This window comes from Orbicella franksi, chromosome 7 (genome assembly GCF_964199315.1).
Source record: "Orbicella franksi chromosome 7, jaOrbFran1.1, whole genome shotgun sequence".
Classification (NCBI taxonomy): domain Eukaryota; kingdom Metazoa; phylum Cnidaria; class Anthozoa; order Scleractinia; family Merulinidae; genus Orbicella; species Orbicella franksi.
The window spans coordinates 25,978,328-25,992,500 of NC_138151.1; the positions used below are offsets into that span (position 1 = coordinate 25,978,328).

Consider the following 14,173-nt stretch of genomic DNA (forward strand, 5'->3'; position numbering starts at 1 on the left):
CCCCCCCTCCTTAAATAAAAAATACATGCAATTTATAATTAACATTTGGAAACCTGCTCCTTGTACATTGACATGCTATCAGTTCTAACTTCTACACTGCAGGCACTGTGCAGGCTTTGAAAGATATTATCAATGATGATTACAGAGTTATAAATATATTATAAAAATAATTTAAACAAAAATAATGCACCACTTAGAGAATAAAGAATCCAACAACTCACAAATAATGACCTTTACTGGAATTGAGTAAATTAAAAGACGTTTTATGCGATTTTCTATCACTGGGTCGGTTTATCATAAAATGTATGAAATGCATAAATGCATGAAATAAACTTGGTTTTGCCATATGCTGTGCCCTTGCTGTGTTGCACCCTGAAATCATGTTAAGGATTATTTCTTTCCATTCTTTTCTTTCCTTCATAGGAAAACAACAGAATCAAAAGATCAAAAACACCACTGAAAGACCTAGGAAAGGCAAAAGCGAACAGCAAATGGCTAACATTAAATTGTACATTTCCTTATTATTAACCAAAATACAGTAAAACCAACTCATTGATAACAAAATTAATAATTAATCTCATACAATGTCAACAATCAGTGTGTCATACAACACCAATCAACTAACAACCGCTTGAAATGCATTTTGAACTGCCTTTGGAGGTTTGGAGAATTCGAAAGTTATAAACTCTCGACTGAGTTTTGATTTATATAACTGCCAATTATAATCTGAAATTCTGCCAATCTCCCTCATTTTTAAATGACACTAAGTAAACGTGAAAAAAGTTATTTATCACTCTCATGAGTTGTTTCTCATAAGTACATCATTGTTGTGGTTCAGTATTATCCCTGTTTAAATTTTCCTTTGTTTCAAATTCATTATCAGACATGAAGTAAAAGGAAAGACATTGAGTCTTACATAAAGTCATTTCCCTTCGCCACTAATATGCTCGGGCGTAAATTGAAGGTAATATCTAATTATATTATTTTTCTTGTCATATTTATTCTGGTGGTACAAATTTAGAAATCCGCGTTAAGAATTAGACAAAAGGCAAATATAGCTGAAGTTGTCGGTGCGTCTCTACTTGTTAACTTTTTTTTGGTTTGGATTTTCGAGTTTGGGTTTTTGAAAGTTTTATATTTTTGTGATGTTTTTGTATTATTCAGTTTCTTTGGTATTTTTTTATTATTATTGGCATTTCTTTTTTTCGGCATGATGGTCAGAAGTAGGGTATGGAAGATTGGGGCAGTGAAGGTTTGATCATGGGAAGAGGGAGGTATGAGTAAGTTTTGTTAATCTTACGTGTGAAATGTTCATATTTCGGAATATTTAGAACTGAACTCCACGAAACACACAGATATTTCAACAGATTTCTGATGTCAAATTACTACAGGAGCGAAATAGTTTTCGATTCAAAAGAGGGGCGAAACTATTAAAACATTCCGTAGTTGAACAGAATTCGAAACTTGATACAATTGGTCGCTTGGGCTTCCAGTTGAGGTGGATGTCAAATAAAAAAGTTTCTATGACAAGCATAATAATAGTTCTAACCGTAAGTTCTAATTAAGGAAGTTGCTCTTCTGTACCATAGTTAATAGAGGGGAATGGTTATGAAACTCGACAAAGTTCTTTGTTGTATGTTTTTGTCCTCTTTTTTGGCCTTGACCGTGCACAGAACACAATAGTTGTTTACTACTGACCGAGGAACTAACCAATTGAAACGTTTTGGTTACGTAATTCATGCATAGTGTATGAACGCAAAACAAAACATTGTGCACGGTCGACCTTCCAACATAAATCTTGGCATCTTTGTTTGCTCCTTTGATGTTTGCTGGGCTTCATAACCATTTCCCTCTAAAAACTATGTCTGTACCAAACTGTAGCAAACTTGCTAAAAGATACAGTTTCCCTTTCCTACGAGTAGCCATAATCAGCATCTTCTCCGACTGAGTTATTTGGTTAGAATGACTCAAATTGTCCGGATAGCAAAGTCGATCAAGTAAAAGAGCCCCTTCGGCTTCCTGCTGTACGTAAAATAATTACGAAAGACCAGGAATTGAAATCCTTGAAGCTTAGCCTAAATAACAAGCATTCGGTGGTCTCTAGCTTTAGAATGCTCAGACTTGTTCAGACCACGAAGTACGCGATAGTCTTTACGCATCTGACGTATGACACATGACGTCATTCAAAGTGGCGCAGAGAAAGACGTTCGACGAAAAAGTCTCAAAAGAAGTCACCCGTGAAACCACAGGACACCCAAGATTATGAAAAGCGTTCTACGAACGCAATTAACTACGAATGGATTATTCTTTAACCTAAATGTTGGAAGATATTCTTTATCGCTTTCACTTAAAACCGAAATAAAACAGTGTAAAACAGAGCTAATCCCTCGAACAGGATTTCTTTTTTTTTTCTTTTTTTGTTTTTCGGATTTGAAATTGAATATCATCTATGGCTAAAGAAACTTTGATTCCACGATATAAATGAAAGGAAAAGCAAAATTTAGATTTCAGACAGTTCACCTTTTAAACACGTCAAGACACTGTATTTGGTTTCCATCTTACATGTCCGGGGATCGATCTGGCACGTTCTCAACTGACACTGACCTTCGCCAATCGCTCAGGCTTAGGTCGATTTGCATGTCGAATTTGTGTTTTGAAGATTGGATGTGTTTGCTAGCGAACTCAAATTTATCGGATAAGTAATAGTAATTGGACCAAGTGAAGTACAATTCAGGGAGTAATTGGGTGAGTAATTTCAAAATCGGACGAGCGCGAAGCGCGAGGCCGATTTGAAATTACGAGCAGGATTATTCCCTGGATTGTACGACACGAGGTACAATTACTAATTAATCGTGTCTATAACAAATTTCGGAATTAAAAATGTCTTTTGAGGACTTCTTTTAAGCAAAAACGTCTGTAGCTTTTTTCATAAGTTTTGAAAACTGTAGGAAACATTGCAAAGGAAGCCATTAAAGCCCGCGTAATTGACATGCGAATCACGTGGGTATCCAATTACAAGTATCCAATTACAAATTAGATACCTGTAATTGGACACCCACGTAATCGCGCACCGATTATGTGACAAATAGGAGCGCAGAGAACCAATCACGATCGAGAATTTTGTTATAGAAACGATTAAGTACAAAACTCACTCCTACACTCGAATCGAATCCTCCGTCTGTATTAAGCAGTTGCGAATCAAACATCCGCACATTTGCAAAACAAAGATGGCGGATTGGAAAAATGACATTGTCTTCACTTAGGTAGTTCCCAGTGCCATTCGGTTCGAAGGGATAAATCTTAACATCCAAACATCCTCTCATCCTAGGTTTCTTTACGCCGACTTAAAGCGCTGACGTAGGACGTCATCGCTTAAAAGGACATAACATGCAAGAAATAATCGACTCTCCAAAGCAGACTTCTGCATGAACTCCACTGACAACTAACCAGTCACACGATAAACGACGGTTGATAATGTAGTTCATTCTCAATGCATTACGGGAAGGACTTACAGCCACCCAACGCCTCACACCCTGTCCTTGCTCCACTCCTTCGCAATGGAAAACGCCAGTTCTACAGTTGAGTTATTCCAAAAGCGCGATCCTTTCTCTGTTTCGTCTTCCATGCCAAAAGTCCTTAAATTTTTTTTTGCGCCTTTTTTATCGTCTCCACTTGCCGCCATTTTGCGCCGTGAAGTTTCTAAATTGCGGGAGGAAACCTCATGGCAACCGACCATCGAGGAAAACGTATTTTCCTTCAGGCATATAGCTAATGACCTGGAAATAATAACTATTGTAGTACGTACAACAAGGCTGAGCGACTCCAAACAACAGCTGACAGAATAGTACAACATCACGCACGGCTGCTATTTTCATATCACTTAATGTTGAAGATATAAAATTCAATAACGAAGCGCGCGAAGTACATATATAAGCGAGTTCTGAGAGAAATAGGAGGAAAATGAACGCCAAATTTTCGTTTTAAAAATTGCTTTTTGGCAGGAACACTTGCTTACGCGCTTGAAAAATTGTCAAATCTTTCACCAGTTCCATTTTTTTTGTCTGAGTTTGTCTGAGTTATGACGCCACTCGCACGCTTCGCTATTCACTTCATCGATAAGTGACTTAAGCGGTTTTCAAGCTCTTCACAAGGAGCTACTGCTGATACAGAGTTACCTTCATTGCCGTTGAAGGACAAAGAACAGTTTGCACGACAAGTGAAGGTGGGTAACTTTTTCTTGACATTTTGAAATTGTTATCAACATGTCTTTTAGTTGTTGTTTAATTATTTGGCCCTGACACTGTTGATTTTTTTTATCTGCCTTGACTTAATTATTGATCATAAAACTTTCTAGACTAAATGCCCTGAAATCTGAAATTTTCACAGATTTTCGATAGAAAGTGTTATTCAAACCTCTTGAGATTGTGCTATGTTTGCTTGGAAATGCTAAGCAATTTCACAAATAATTTCGGTCTTCTATAAGATCGCCATGGCCACGTGCTCGACACTTATTTATGGCTGGACTCTCTCATAGAAACTGTGACAATTTCTAGAGAAATATATTTCGAAACTCCCTGAGAGTATTTATGTTTATTAAGAGATGCCAAACGATTCCTAGAATTACTTTGATGTGTAGTATAGGCAAATCTTTTGAGGTTGGGCATGATATCAGTTCGCCATGTCTATTTCGGTAAGGCTCAAATATGCTTAATGCCAGCATAGTTAACAGAGGGGAATGGCTATGAAACCTGACAGAGTTCTTTGTTGTATGCTTTTGTTCGCTTTTTTGGCCTTCACCGTGCACAAAACACACTAGTTGTTTACTTCGTACTGAAGAACTAACGTAATTCAGGCATAGTGTATGAACGCAAAACAAAAGATTGTGCACGGTCGTTGACCTTCCAACATAAATCTTGAAATCTTTGTTTGCTCCTTTGATGTTTGCCGGGCTTCATAACCAGTTCCCTCTATCAACTAGACGCTTTGCTGCGTGTACCCAGGCAGTCGTTATACTGAGAAGCACTAGCTATATTGCAATTGAGCTAAATGTACTGCATTTGAAGTCGTACGAAATTCAATCGAATCGATGTGCTCAAGCTACTCTGCTTTTGATTGCAGGTCTTTAGGGCGTGAAATGAGTCAAGGTCTTTATATCAGCCTATAAACGTTTCAGTCTATTTTTCTTAGCCTTTGTCGTTGTTATTAGCGTTTCTCAAGCAAGCGAGACATTTTGAATGTCAGAGTTATGGCGGTGCGTGACATAGACCTGCGAACGTGTTTGTCGAAAAACATATACTTGTCTCGTGATTTCTAGCCCATTCAGAAGTTGAAGTATTAGGAAAAGTGCTTATGTAAATGCTTGTTTGTTCAGGACAGATAATCAGTTGTCTAGATAGCCAAAGTAAGTTCGAGATGTTTATACTATTTTCCGGCCACAATGTTGGCATACCGCGGAGGTACACCAACATGGCGGCTCCATACTGGTCTCTGTAAATTTGTGCAAAATATTTCGACGAATATCTGAGCTTGGAAAAACGCACAGACTTAATAAACTCATCTTTATTAATCTCCTATAACATCACAATTTCTTGATTTTATCCACTAAATGGCTTTCGAATAATTTTTTTTTATTATTATTGCGTCAGGATTGCGTGACAGTGCAAGCCGAGAATTGTTTTGCTGGGGTCAACATACATTAGTTTCTTTCAGCTTAAATGTACAATAATTCGCTATATGGGTTTCACCCTTGTAAAGACACATAACACTGTTACAAGAAAATAACGAGAGAATATCGTTTAGTTCGAGATTTTATCTTTATTATACTTTACGAAGTTTCACAGAGCGTTTTACTGAGGTGTACTCGAACAGATACATTCGTAAACAAATTCTCTAACCTTTCTTCTCTTGTTGCTCAGAAGTTCTTGAGTTCGTGCTGGGATTCTACTTGGTTCACGATCACGTCTAAAGATACGATGACGCTTCTGAAGATGCTTTTTATCAAGTTGAAGAGCTGATAGCCCCGGTTGATGGCTCCTTTGGTATAACATGATTCTTGATAAATTCACTCAAAATGTTCGCTTGTAAATTGATCTCTCGTACGGCTTGCAGACCGACCCGTTCCGAAAACGCTTGACGTCCTTTAGTGTTGGTCTACCTCGAACGGTGTGTTCGCCCTAGAAATCATGGAATCCGTGCTAACTTTTCACGACGACAACTTCTGTGAATTTCATGTGCTGTACGCATGCGCTCCAGAGACCAGACGGCGATTTGTGAATGAACGAGGAAAAAAACAAAACAAAAACAAAACAAAACGGAGCCGAAATTTAAACCCAGGCCTCACTGCCTTGGTAACTATGATGCCAGGCAGTCAAAAATTGTTACAGAATTGCAACGGAACGAATTCCTTAAGCCCGTGAAAAGTTCTGCTAGAAATTCCCAGCGATTCAAAGGATTGTTTTGGTCTTTCCAATCTAAGATGGCCGATTGAATTTATGCAAAATTGCGCATTTTCATCAGGCCAGTACAGAAAGGGAACTTGCCTGGATTTCATATTCTCACAGCTTGTAAGATATCCTTATCCTTTTCTAAGTTTGTTCGGATACGTCTGACCACAAATGTTTCAGCGTTGAAAACATCATTTTTTTTTTTCTTTTTTTTTTTTTTTTTATGGCCCGCTAAAACCTAGAAAATTCGTTGGTTGATTGAGCGGTATTTCGAACTTTTCTAGATTTCACAAAAATGTGAACTCGCTAGAACTTTTAAAGTATATTTCTGAAAATAGTTTCCCGAAAAGGTCTTTTTGACGCATTAAAAGAAATTTCGAATTGCCGACCTGTCGTCGGATTCTCCACATTTATAGGCAGTGGCTCTTAAGATTGTTCCTAGCTGCTTGACGGGCACATAGTCACTACGTAGAACTTCATAGCCCCATGATCAAGAAGTCCATATTTAAGAGCTAGCAAGCGCTCCTCTGTTGACGAGGTAACATCGTCTCTTGTGTAAACATCAGGAGTCTTTGCCAAAATCGTATTGTACGCGCAAAATTAGACATGCGTGTTTCAGACATGTGTCTCCACAAACGACGCTTTGGGTAGATTGGCATGTCAATTCAAGTCATTGTTCTTCACTTGATGTATCCTTGAGCAAGGAGAGCTTTCTTCAGGTACAATTTTAAACGCGCACAAGTGATGCATGCGCCCTTTTGTTTCCTCGTCCAGTCTATGTTCCGAAGCAAGCAATGCTGTCCTTGCTCCTAGTCTCTTTACGTTAAAGAAAATTCTAGAATTTAAAAAAATTCCCCTTGAAATTTTTATCTTCATCGGCTTTAAGACGCCCTCAATATACATTTTCTAACAAGTTTTCAGCTAACACAATAACATTCTTCGTTTTTAGAAAAAAGGATTTTCAAATTTTGGTATGGAGTTCAGTGCACCCCTGACGACATCACAATAGCTGCAAGAAGGCAGGATGCATGTAAAATACTTATGATCCTGCGATTTTAATTAGTCCGAACAGTTAACTTATTAGAAGTAGACTTTATTACAGTTTTTCACGTTGATTTTCGGCCCGAACGTTAGCGCCCTTTCGCAGGACACAAAGATGGCGTTTCCATACTGCACTCTTTACATTTGCTTGGATAACTTGAATACAGAATATCGCTATGACCTTAAACTCCGGAAAGAAGATCATCTTTTAATCATCTATGGTATTTCAAGTTCCTTACTTCTTTTATTCAGTAGTTTGGATTTTACTCTTGTGAGAATGACAGTGAAAACTATCAGCTGAGCTTTACAAATACACAACTTAGTTGTGGGCTATCTTAAGCTTAAAGAAGGTGAAAGTAAATTTTTAATCAAAATCGTGTTCTTTCTCGTTGGTGGCTTTTACAGTCATTTGAAGCAAGAACGTGTTTGGAAAAAAGCGCATGCATCGCCCGTGCTCTTTCAAAATTGCACATGACGGAAGCTATCCTTGCTCAAGGATACATCAGGTGAAGAACAATAAGTTGAATTGACATGCCAATCTACCCAAAGCGCCGTTTGTGGAGACACATGTCTGAAACACTCATGTCTAATTTTCCACGTGCAATACGATTTTGGCAAAGACTCCTGATGTTCACACAAGAGACGATTTTACCTTGTCCAGCCCCCAAAACACAGCTCAGAAAGCTCGTCTTTTGTCTGGGAACGCTTGCCGCGCACGCCACTCATTTGTTTTCTTGTGTAGGAAAACATATAGTGCATGTATCGCTAGCGTGCGTTAAAAATCGCGCATTTAAGTATATCATTGCTTTGACGTAGTCAGGCGACAAATAGGGTAAGAAAAAATGTAAACGGTCACAGTCTTAGGTTTTGCCAGCAGACCTAACAAACGAAACTCCTGAATGGTGCGGCGTGGTAAAGCTGACTGACAAGTATGTCAAATTCGCTTCAATGATTCCAAATAATTGATTTGGAAGATCAATCACGGCATGGGAAGATTAGTTCACTCGTGCTAGACCCAAGCAAAGTTTTATCAGAGTTGAAGTCATTGGTATCCACTTTTACTCTAAAGAAACCATCTTTTTTAGGGTAAAGACTTTTTAGGGTGTTTAAAGCAATATCGGAAGTGTAATATGAACCAGAAGAATCCATTTTCCACGTGGGTATAATTGCAAGTCTAAATCCGAATTCATAATCGCTGGCTGTTCCGAAAACGCGGAGTGCGGAGTGCAGATTGCGGAGTACAACCATTCAAGCATTTAACAATCATTCAACCATTTAATTTTTTTATAAAAATTTGATCTAATTTGTTTTACACTGTACTCCAGGTTTTTTTTTTTTTTTTTTTTTTTTTTTTACACTCCGCACTCCGTATTGGTTCATGCTCAGCCTGCGTGTATCGTGTTACATGGATGCACGCGAGAAGTTTGAAAAGCACGAAAGAAGCGTAAGAGTTAGCTTTTTGAGTGCTCTCCAAACTTCCCAAGTGCATCCATAACTCGATGTACGCACCGCTAAAAGCATGAACTAATTCTTTCATGACATAGCGACAACATTTTGGACGCTAAAACGTGTTTTACTTGTGATTGTCTAGACAATGTCTCACAATGCATGGTGAAGGAAAGCAACGGTCATTAGGATTTTGACACGCCACAATCATTTGAGCAACAGCTGAACGAAAACGCTTTGTCTGGTTTCTAAAATTGTCAATGAAAAGTTCGCTTCTTCGACTCAATGAAAATGTAGGAAAACAAAGTCAAAATACTCAAGTTTTAGTAGCAATCTTAGCTTTGCAAAAGTTAAATTTAAGGCTCGAAGTAGGACTTTAACAAAAGGAACTCCACGGAAATGTTGCAGCTAAAATGAACCTGCACACGTCATGTTATTCACGCACGGCCGTGCGCAAAAAGACATTTTTATCATGATTGCTCAATAGAAATTAGGTACGACCAGCGCGCGTGCTATGTTATAATTAGCACATTCAACAAGACTAGCCCTTTGTAATTACACTGAAACATTCTTCACTTTGCCGCACTCTACTGCACCTGTTGTTTCTGGTGAAACACGCGGTAACTGGCAACTTAAGCGAATGATACACGGTTCAACATCGTTAAACATTTTTTGATCAACAAATGTTGAACATTGTTGCGACTTGTTGAAACGTTGTTGCAACTTGTTGAATACTCATTCAACTTTTGTTGAGCAACGACTACACATTTTGGCGCGAAGTTGAAATGGTGGACGAGAAAATGTTGCTGTCGCTTTGTGCTTCGAGCGTTGTCACCGTTATTATGAAGCGTGGACAAAAAAGACGAAAGAACTGCATAATTTGGACGCGTGAATGGTTAAGAAATAGAACCATATTCGGAGCATACTACACCCTGTTGGCAGAACTCAGAAACTTGGACATTTCAAACTACAGAAACTTCCTGCGTATGGATGGTTTTTGTGATCCTTCGATCTCACATCGTGCAGGCACGAAAAAGTCTCGTACAGATTGATCAGTTGACTGGTGTTATCAAAACTCCATTCGAACTCAGCTGATTCCAACTCTTCGGCCGCCATGTTGATATTTCCACGAAGCCACGTGACACCAAACTCGAAAACGATTGGTTGAAGCCGTTCAATGACAAGCGGCAACTTGTTGAACAGAATAGAGCCAAGCTCTATTTTCGTTCAACAATGTTCAACAACTTTCAAAATGTTGAACGGCATATGTCAACGTTCAACATCACATGATACACTGTTCAACATTTGTTGAACAGCAGCTGCAACATTTGTTGCTCAACAAATGTTGAACCGTGTATCGTTGGCTTTAGGATACAAATATTTTAATGCACGTAGGTTTATTTGGATTTTTTCTTGCGTTTGTCAGTGAATTTTCCTGCAAATTTTGACTCAGCGTCTTATAGAAATATAGAAACCTGAAAAGAAGTTTGCCGTTTCTCTGGGGCTTATAATTATAGCCTGGGAGCTGGGGGAAGAGGGATGGGAACTCCACTTCAGTTACGTAACAGCGACGGGGATAGTCGTCGTAACCTTTGGAGGTTAAAGTTTGTGCCTCGGTTTCGCTTAAGGTGTTTAATCTAAAACAAGCACCCTTAGAGTTATCTCTAGGTTATCTTGGTACCTTCTGGGTCTACAAAATGACATTTTAGTAACTTTATTAAAAGAGTCCTTTCTTATTATGCAACAATCGTCTCCGTCACTTTGGCTCTACCTGGGCACTGTTGATTAATTTAGTTTCTTTCTCAATTCCTTGCAGATGCATTTCAACCAAACGTATGTTCCCAAAGAAGCATCAGTACAAGTAAATAAAACCATGGAACAAATATACTACAATCAAATGCTGCCACAAAATTGTTCAAACATCCCCGACTGTCCTGCCGCTTGGGAAACACTGCTACAGAGAGAAAGTGTGGAGGAATTTCAACAAGAGACCGAGCAAACTATGAACAACCTATATTCAAGGGTTCATCGATCCTCAGGAATGCCATGATTGTGTAATCGAAGAGAAAGGAATCGAGAAAGAGAGCGCAAAAGACAGACGCGTCTGAAGGGGGCGTTTAACGTGCTTCGCAGCGTAATACCCGATTACTTTTCCGAGAGAGAGCCCGGAGACAGGCTGTCAAGAATCCAAACACTAAGACTAGCAAAGAAGTACATCGCTACATTACATGAATTGTTAGAGACATGTCAGTAGGTTCTGTTGCCCGGTGCGCCGCTCTAAAGTAGTCACCAGAAACCGACGTAGGAGACAAGAAAACTGGCTTTCTTTCGCACTAAGTTTCATATTTTAAGGTAATTTGATTCGTTATGCTGGCTTTAGCATTTTAAAAGTTACTTTGCCATGTTAGGTTACGCTATATTTGTCACGATAGGTTATACTAATTAGGGCGCTTATCTCATTTCAGGCGACTTGATCACTTTAGGTTAAGCTATGTTCCATGATTTTGTTACGGTATGTTACGCTCATTTAAAGATGATTTCCAGTCCGTACTGCGCACTCTCGAGAGTTTGTTTCCATTGTTTGTTTTGTTTCATGTAAGACATCACAAAATGTAAACATTTAGCAACTACTTAGATGACGTAAATTCAAAGTACCTAAGCAACCGCTATTATGGATGCGAAACTTTTTGCTTCGTTCTTTCTCATATCCCTTGATGAAACAACTTTGCAGCTTTAGAAATCAATGAAGCTGTTGGAAAATAATTTGAAAGGCCTCAAAGATAATGTATGTGGTTCGTAACGAATAACAGCGATTCGCATTCCATCGAGTGAGCCGTTATAATGTTTATAAACATTAGGGTGCTGAGACTGCGCAGTACGGCCTGGAAATCATCTTTAAGCGCTGTTGTAACACCATGTTTAATTTTAAAGGGATACTCTGCACCATAATTCGAATTTTGCTCAAAATGTTGTATATGCACTACAAAACCTATGACAGACAAAAAGGGCGGGAGAAATAAATTTTAACGGCTGAAAACTGCGCTAGAAAAGCGAAATTTCGCCCTATGCTAGAAACGGAAGTAAAACCGACGACTGTTCTGCGAGCCGAGCGGTCTAAAACCCTACTCAAACTAAACATGTAACGCCAGCGAATAATTCTAAAAGAAAATACGACAAATTAGCCGTCGTGGCTCACATTCTTCAAAATATCCAATACTTGGTCATTTCACGTTGTTGTTTTGCAGAGGAGGGCAAAGAAATGTACAAAGATTTATAACGCACGTGCACAGCTGTTGTTTTGCTCATTAAACCTTTTGTTTGACAGCGTTTTCGTTTCCGTTGCTGTCGTGGTTTGCTTAAGCTCCCTAACAACGTGAAAGGACCAAGTTTTTCGTTGTCCAGAGAACGTGAACCACGACGACTAATTTTTTTGTTTCGCCCTGTCCCAGATTCAGTTTCGTGATAGTTTTGACACTGAGAAACAAAAGGAAATTACTTCAGTATTACGAGATTCGCAGGTAAAACATAAAATCATTTTTTAATCGACGTTGTCCTCGGCGTCGTGTCGTGGTTTCTTAAACTCCCTAATGAGTCCGATGAAGAACAATTCGAACGAGCTGGTACGTAAGTGATCAATCTACTTCTTGTGGAGAGTTCTCTTTACAACCCGTAGTTTTGTAACTTGATTTTTAAGCGAATAAACGAGGGTTAAGATGATAAGGAAGTTTCCTTGTCATATTCCTTGTGATGAGAATTATAGTCTATTTTCGCTTACAGACATCCAGAATGTAGATGTGTGAAATATTTCTTGGTTAGAATGTGTTTTTGTGTTGAAATGCATCAGCTCAAATTTCGATTGGAAACTGTAGGTGTAAGTGTGAATGTTGCCAGAGACTAAATCGAGTTGTAGAGTGCGTTTGTTGAGCCGAAATTGATTGTGTTGTGGCCAAAAACGATGAAGCTGTCCGGCGAGGCAGAAAGACTGGCCGAGACTTCGTTTCCTTCACACACACGCTATAGGGCTATAGCCCTACTACTTTTATTGCTGGGATTTATTTCTATAGGGCTCCAGATGGCGCGCAAATGTAAGATAAATGGCGAAACACTGACCTATCATTCTTTTATTCCGTTTGCAATGCCATCCTAATCCACCGTGCAGATAAGCCACTATAAATAGGATAACACAGTTTGCACGACAAGACCTATCCCCTTTTTCTTTTCATACTGACGTCGACACTGCGTTTTACCGTTCTGGAACGGTCATCGGCTTTCGCATTATTTATCATGTTTATCCAATTTTCAGATTCTTAGGATCTTTCAAAGAAAACTAATCGCAAGTTAAACCCATAGTCACATGGCGCATCCAGGCCGAACATATGGTTGTTCTTTTCTTATCTCAATGATTATGACAACTAAACAACGAGAGTATTAGACAGTTTGTCAAACTAAGTATATGCGAAAAAAATAACCCTGGTGCCAGACTAACGGCGGAAACCGCTAATGTTATGTTTATCTGTTTCATTCATTCATTCTGTTTATTTTGCCTTTTTACTTAATGTACAGTATTTATCAATATTTTAATGTGAGGCGAGGTAACCTCTAGAAACCATCAGGCTTTTAGTTGAGGCCACCTCGTATGTAACAATGCGGTTACATAACTAGTGCAACAGTGTGCGGCTTTGCCAGTTCAGTAATTGTTTAACTAAAAACTCTTGCAGTTTTTTCTTAAAATTGGGAAAACTTGGCAATGAAGTGATTGTAACAGGAAGGGAATTCCAGATCTTTGGACCTTGGTAAAGAATTGTGAATTCTTTTAGATAAGTCCTGCAATGATGCACGCGATAATTATTGGTTGTTCTGGTGCTATAGCCATGAATTTGACTGTTTGTAAAAAACAAATTGAAAAACAATGGAGGCAACAGGTTGTTATGATAATAGTACATAAATTTAGCTATTTGAAACCTGTTGATTTGATAAATGTCTAAAATTCCTAATTTGGCGAATAAAGGAGCCGAATGTGCTGTATAATCTGAATTGGTAATAGCTCGCACAGCCCGTTTTTGCAGTTTTTTGTTAGGATTTGGATTAAGATTTTACCACGATTGTATCAACTAGATTGGAACTTGCACATGCACAGAACTCACAAACCATTTCGTTTAGACTATTCCGGTCTGGTAACGCTATCCAAATCTACCACGCAGCTAAACTACCATGAAAAGGATATGGTGAATGAACAATAAGAG

General features: G+C 38.7%; 1 long non-coding RNA gene across 1 annotated transcript; it reads left to right on the top strand.

Moving 5' to 3' along the window:
- The first annotated feature begins 702 nt into the window (after positions 1-702).
- On the top strand, positions 703-11,425 carry LOC145492530 (uncharacterized). Its single transcript, XR_014049999.1, has 2 exons — positions 703-964; positions 10,747-11,425. It is a non-coding gene; the product is annotated as an uncharacterized LOC145492530 (long non-coding RNA).
- Positions 11,426-14,173: the final 2,748 nt, after the last annotated feature.